The 6,841-nt window shown below is 44.4% G+C and overlaps 1 long non-coding RNA gene across 1 annotated transcript; it reads left to right on the forward strand.

Moving 5' to 3' along the window:
* The first annotated feature begins 1,990 nt into the window (after nucleotides 1-1,990).
* LOC131896988 (uncharacterized) lies at nucleotides 1,991-3,324 on the forward strand. Its single transcript, XR_009375560.1, has 2 exons — nucleotides 1,991-2,552; nucleotides 3,106-3,324. It is a non-coding gene; the product is annotated as an uncharacterized LOC131896988 (long non-coding RNA).
* The last annotated feature ends 3,517 nt before the right edge of the window (nucleotides 3,325-6,841 follow it).

The raw sequence follows: 6,841 nt of genomic DNA on the forward strand, positions 1-6,841 counted from the left end.
CCTCTTCTGGCCTCCAGGGGCAGTGAGCATGCCTGTGGTGCACATACATACGTGCCTACAAAACATCCGCACCCCCCCCCCCCAAAAAAAAAAAAAAAAAAAGGCGAAATGCCTTTCTGCCTTTCCTGGGCAGGTTGGGGTTTTTCTTCCCTCTGCAGGGTTGCCGACAACATTAATAAGTGTTTTGCCTGGAGGCAGATCCTGCACTGTGGCTTCCTAGAACCGAGCCTCGCTCTAAACCTAACAACTTCAATTAAGAAGAAGAAACTCCACAGCATTAATAAGTCCAAACACACTCCGCAGAGGTTCTCACCGAGAAGCAGATGCATTGACCACAGCGGTGAGAAATCTCCCTTGCACACAGGCGCAGACGGGAGGGAGCACGGAGCGGGTGAGGAGCCACTGACAGCTGTCTTTCCAAACAACAGAGATGAAACAGAAGGACTGAAAGCCAAGCACAGCCAAGAACTGTAACCACGGATCTAAAGTTACAGAACTGAAGAATAATGAAGGTGAAACTCTGTACCCAGTAGAGCAACCCCCTCCTCCCTGCTGGCGAGCAGAGATGGCCAGCGTGTAGAGGCTTCCCCTCTAGCCCAATGTCTTAGGTGTCCCTACATATTAGATTACAAGATCCAGAGTCAGTCAGTCTGTCTGTCTGTCTGTCTCTCTAATTCAGCAAGTGGTTTACTAGGGTGAAATTTGTTGTGTATCCTTTTAAAACATGCATTCTGTCATTTAATTTTTTTTCTCTCTCATATATTACATCCCAATCAGTTCCCCCTCCTTCCTCTTTTCCAGTGCCCCTTTTTCTTGAGAAAAGGGCAGGCCTCTCAGGGATATCAACCAAACATGGCGTATCAAGTTATAATAAAACTAGGCACATCCCCTCATATTAAGGCTGGCTGAGGCAATCCAGTAGGAGGAAAAGGGTCCCAAAAGCAGGCAAAAGGGTCAGAGACAGCCCCCGCTCTCACTGATAATAGTATCTCAAGAACTCCAAGCTACATAACCATAGCATATATACAGAGGACGTAGGTCAGACTCATACAGGCTCCCTGGATGTAGGTTCAGTCTCTGTGAGCTCCTATAAGCCCTGCTTAGTTGATTCTGTGGGCTATTTTCCTATGGTGTCTTGACATCTTCCAGAGTCTCTTAATGTGGGGAGCAAGGCCCATGGACTGTGAGGAGCTTGGCAATTAGGATGTTCACACAGATTTGTCTTTTGAATAGGTTTGGTTTATTCACACAAACATTTCTTATAATACCATTCCATTACAAAAGCTGAACAGACATCTTACTAAGCGGGGATGGTTGGTTGGGCAGAAAATGCTGCTACAGGGTTCTATTGGGGACACTTTGGAAGCTTATAGGCTTGACCAAAATCCACCACAGAGTCCTTCAATTCTGGCAGACTGGAAGGATGGTACTGATGGAGATCCTTGAGAGCATTGGCCAGCACTGACCAGCGGTCATGTGTGAGCCCAGCGCCAGGGTTGGAAGTTCAACAGTCACTAAAGCCGAGACCACACAGAGTCTCAAGTCCCCTCAATGATGGGTATCAACACAGGCTAGAGCAGCCATGTCTCAGGAGCATGGCAGTGTGATCCTAGAGATCATCCCCAAAGTTCCAATTTTTCTCATTTCATTGATGGTTGTTTTGTGCTATCAGGGCTCTCAGCTAGGGGCTGGTTCCCTAGCACATCAACACCACCTTGGAGTTGGTTCATTAGCATACCATTAACACATAATTAGCATATCAAAGCCAATCCTAGGCTTGCTTCTGAGGCCTACCTCTCAGAGCTACCTGGTTGGCAAGTTCTAATCTTACAGACATCACATTATTCCAACTCACACAAAATAGTTTCACTTATGTTCCTAACATATAACACATACTCCAAGGCTCTAGGATACTACTGAAAATCACATGAGGAGCCTGAAGAGATATCTCAGCATTTAAGAGCACTTGCTGCTCTTGTAGAGGATCTAAGTTCAGTTCCCAGCACCCATATCAGGGGGCTCACAACCAGCAGTAACCTCCAGCTCAGGGGAATCTGGTGCCCTCTTCTGATCTCTTCAGACACTGAACTCTTGTGTACGCTCCCTCTCCTGTCTACACATGGTTTTAAAAGAAATCATTAAAAAAAAAATAGAACATCATATGTCATGCTGAGAACCAAGAAAACCTCAAATAAAAAAGAACATCAATAGGCACAAACGTCAAGTCAACACAGATACTGGAATTATCTGGCAAGGACTGCGCAGTAGCCATGGTAACATACTGCTGCGATTACAACAAGAAAACAGAAGGCTCCCACAAACAAACAGATGCATAATGAAGAGTCAGGTGGAAACTGTAGAACTGGAGTCGGAATCAGAATCAAAAGTTACTGGCTGGTCTCATCAACAGAATGAAGGGGTCTGAGGAAGAACCAGGAGATTCGAACCAGGAGATTCAAAGACAGAGTCTGCACCTGGAGAAATGGAATATTAGAAGCTGGCCCTCGGCCGGGATGGTGGCACACACCTTTCACCTTGGGAGGCAGAGGCAGGTGGGTCTCTATACGAGTTCAAGACCAGCCTGGTCTACAGAGTGACTTAGGGGCCAGCCTGGTCTACATAGTGACTTAGGGGCCAGCCAGGGCTACACAGTGGGGCCTATCTAAATAAAGAAAAAACGCAGAACCTCAAGGGCCTGTGGAAGCATGGCAAAAGATCCAGTATTCCTGCCACTAGTGGTTTAGGAGAAGAGAAAGTACATGGGTTTGAAAAAACAGGATTTGGCCTCAGAACACTGACTAAGATAAATCTCCCCTCCCTTAGAAAACTGAAGAAATACATCTAGAAACTTTCCAAATTTGGTGAAAGATTAACACCTACAGATACAAATAGTTGAACCCATCCCAACAAATATAAACCCAAAGAAATACATACCAAGATACCTCAGAGTCAAGCATTTAAAAAAACTAAAGACAGGGGAGGGCTCTCTGACAGTAAGACAATGACAGCTGTGGTGTCAGCACTGGAAAGAGCAGATCCTCCCGGGAGCTGTGTGGCCCAGCACTGAGATTCTTAAAGTATTGACATCGGGAATTCTATACCTAGCGAAAGTACCCCTTCGGAATGGAGGGGCAATGGAGCCATTCCCAAGTGAAGGAAGATGAGAAGAACCATGGCCAACAGGCCCTAAAGTGGATCAGCAGGACAGTGAGGAACTGCCGGGAACTGCCAGGAGCTGCAGACTGAGTAAATGCAGGGAATGTGACTTTCCTCAACTGTCTTAAATTGTATCCCAGGAATAAAGCAAAACTTTCCCCCGCTGTCCATGTGGCTCTTGATGTACACAGATGTGTTTAGGACAGCTATATACCAAACAGAAGGATGGAGGGATGGAGAGGGGCGTTAAAGATCCCTATTTCACTTTAAAAGGTGAGTGGACGACAGTGAGATTGGAGGGTGTATTGTAAAACCCACAGTATGTGCTTTAAAATCTGCTCAACAAGGTACATGCAAATCCCCATCAGGCAGATCAAAAACGATTCCAAGAAGAAATATCCAAGGGTCTCTCAGAGGCAGGAAGGGTAAACCAGAAACAAAATGGAAGAGAGAACAGGAAAGTTAAATCAGCCTGCGAAAGCTCCCAAGGGGCAATGGTGCCACCAGGTGCAGCCCAAAGGTACCAGCCTCAGTGGTCATTGCCTAAGTGGGTTGGAAAAAGATGACCCAACTCCAAGCTGCCTGAAAGAGTCCCCTGGAAGGAGCTTTGTGCACAGGTGGGAAGTAAGGGGAAAAGTCAGAGGCCGAAGACACTTCCAGATAGAAAGCCTGGAGCGGAGAGAATGCACCCATGCAGCAGCAGGGCAGACTCGAAGTAAAGAAGAGGGTGAGTGTGAAAATCCAGAAGCGAGTAGCCATCCTGACAGCACTGACATCCTGTGGGGATGGAGCTCACGATGAGCCTATGAGATGGAGCGGTGTGTGAAGGGGCTTGCTGCCAAGCCTGAGGGCCTGAGTGTGTGCCTGGAGCACACGTGGCAGGAGGAGAGAACTGACTCCTGCAAGATGTCCTCTGACCTTCGCACACATGCTGTGACACAGGCATGATCCTTCCTACATGTGCATGCCCGTATGCACCTTATCTCCGCCCCCCCATACACACACACAGTGGCAGAAATGTTTGCTATTTAAGCCTGACAACCTGAATTCAACAGCCAGAACCCATGTAAATAATCCAGATGAGGTGGCACATAGCTATAATCCCAGCATTCCTACTGGGAGATGGCGAGGTAGACAGAAGAATTGCTTGCAAGTGGGGTACAAAGCACAGTGGAAACAACAAAGAACTGGAGCTAGAGATTGATCCTCTGGGCCTGCCTTCTCTGGGATGCGTGCATGCATTTACACACACACACACACACACACACACACACACACACACACACACACTTTTAAAACACAGCACAAACTTATTCCCTTATAGCCCGTGTTAGTCAGCCTTCTATTACTATAACAAAAGTCCCTGGATAACCAGTTTAATAAGAGGAAAGGTTCGTGTGGGCTCAAGGTTCTGGAAATTTCCATTTGTGGTGTGTTGGCACCACTGATTTTGGCTTATGCAGAGACAACACCGTCTCCTGGAAGTGAAGTGGGGGAATTGATGACTTGGGGGCTGGAAGTGACAAAGATAGGAAGAGGGGGTGTGTGGTGTGCCACACCCCGTGCTAGGACATTCCTCCAATGACCTAAGACCTTTCAACGACCCTAACTCTTTAAGCTCTAAGTCCTCATCTAACCTCTACAACGCTGTGGGAGGCAGAAGGCCAGAATGGGTGACCCTGGACTGAACCAGCATGCCATCAGGGCTAGAGGACAGAATCCACCTCCTGCCTTTTCCAGGCTCTGGTGCCTCCCAGCATCCCTTAGCCTGTGGCCTCCCTCACCTTCAGAGTGATCACCTCAAGCTTGCTGCTCCCTTCTACCCCATTGATGTTAGTTTTTTACTCTTTTTTGGGAGTCCGCCGCCCAGCTCCCAAATAAATTCACACACAGAGGCTTATTATTACTTATGAATGCCCAGCCATCGTTTGGCTTAGTTTCTAGCCAGCTTTCCTTATCTTAACTTATCCCATCTATCTTTTGTCTCTGGACCTTTTCTGTTCTCTTACTTCTGTAAATCTTACTCTTACTCTGTGGCTTACTGGCTGTGTAGCTGGGTGGCTGGCTCCTGATGTCCTCCTCTTCTCTGGCTCCTTCTAGATCTCTTTCCAGATTTCTCCCTCTATATTATTTCTGCCTGTCAGCCCCATTTATTCTTTCTCCTGCCTTGCTATTGGTCAGTTCTTTATTAGACCAACAGGTGTTTTACACAGGCACAGTAACACAGCTTCACAGAGTTAAACAAATGCAACATAAACAAAAGTAACATACCTTAAAATGTTCTACTACATTTCCCCCTTTTTGTCTAAATAAAAATGAAAAGGTTTTAACTTAAACATAATAAGACTATATATAACAATTATCAAGTAAGAATTTATAATATTCAGTCCATTTATAGTTAGCATTTTCAAAGAAAATGCATTATCTGTCTTACCTTAGTGAATCTAAAGTTTTATACCTAGTTCACTCTCTATCATAACTAAGAAACACTGCAACTATGACTATCTAGTCTTCAACTTTATCAAAGACCCAGAAGGATGCAATATTATCTAACAACAGAGACATTTGGCTGCCTGGACAGTCACCCAAAGTTCCTCTGCAATGTTGGGGCATCCATCTTCAGCCTGTAGACCTAGAGTATCTGGCAGACTTTTCAGTGAAGCAGGAAATTTGAAGGATTGTTCTGCCTTGTTTTGGCAAAGTTCAACATTTTTTTTTCCTGTGTGTCCTGCATATCCAGTCTGCACAGCACATTGTCAGCAGTCAAAGACAAGAGCAGTTTCTTTGCCCAGTGGCTAACCTTGCCACAGTGAAAGCAAACTCCATAAGGAATTTCTTCAGTGCCCATCAGCTTCTCTGAAGTAAATTGATGCTGCCAGGAGCAGATGTGTCTCATTGTCATGAAAAACTTTAAGTTAACAAAACATTTTAAATGCCATATTCTGTAAATCTTTGAGGTATCTGAAGAACATCTATCTAAAATATATCTATTTAACCTAGAAAACATACCTAACATATCTATAAATTTGATTGTTATGTTTCTTGATTGTCCTATATAGTTTATAATAATAGCTTTCGAAAACTAGAACTTCACCCTACATTTCCAAACAAACTGTGTAGGCATGATACCTCAAACAAAAATAGAAACATACATACAATATGCTGTAACAAAAATAACCTTAATTTTTTTTATCAATTTAAAATTGATAAAATACAATACAAAAATCCTGTAAACAAGAGTAAAAATATATATACAGTGCAAAAATAACTTTGAATTTGTATCAATATTCTATATTCCCCTAAATGATAGCAAACATCCATAACCCACCAAATAACCAAAAACCACCCACACCTCCCAACTCTTAGGAATGTGGGCATAGTTTTCTCCATACTTCCTCCTGCTGTCTGTGGACAAAGTATCTTTAGGGTCCCAGAGAGAAAATTTTAGATAATGGGCAAGTCCTGGAAGACCAGCAGTAACCTTGGCTGATAGACATCACCTGTCAAGTTTCAGGAGGTCTTGCCTGATCAAACCTGATCCATATTAACCCTGAAGGAATCCACAGCCTCTTATCTCCTGTGGGAACAGAACTCGAAAGCATTTTTGCTTTCCATTTGACAAATATATTCTTTAACTTTTTAAAAGTTAAGGCATTCCTAAAGTATCTAGGCTGATTTATTTCAA

This window comes from Peromyscus eremicus, chromosome 20 (genome assembly GCF_949786415.1).
Source record: "Peromyscus eremicus chromosome 20, PerEre_H2_v1, whole genome shotgun sequence".
NCBI classification, from domain to species: domain Eukaryota; kingdom Metazoa; phylum Chordata; class Mammalia; order Rodentia; family Cricetidae; genus Peromyscus; species Peromyscus eremicus.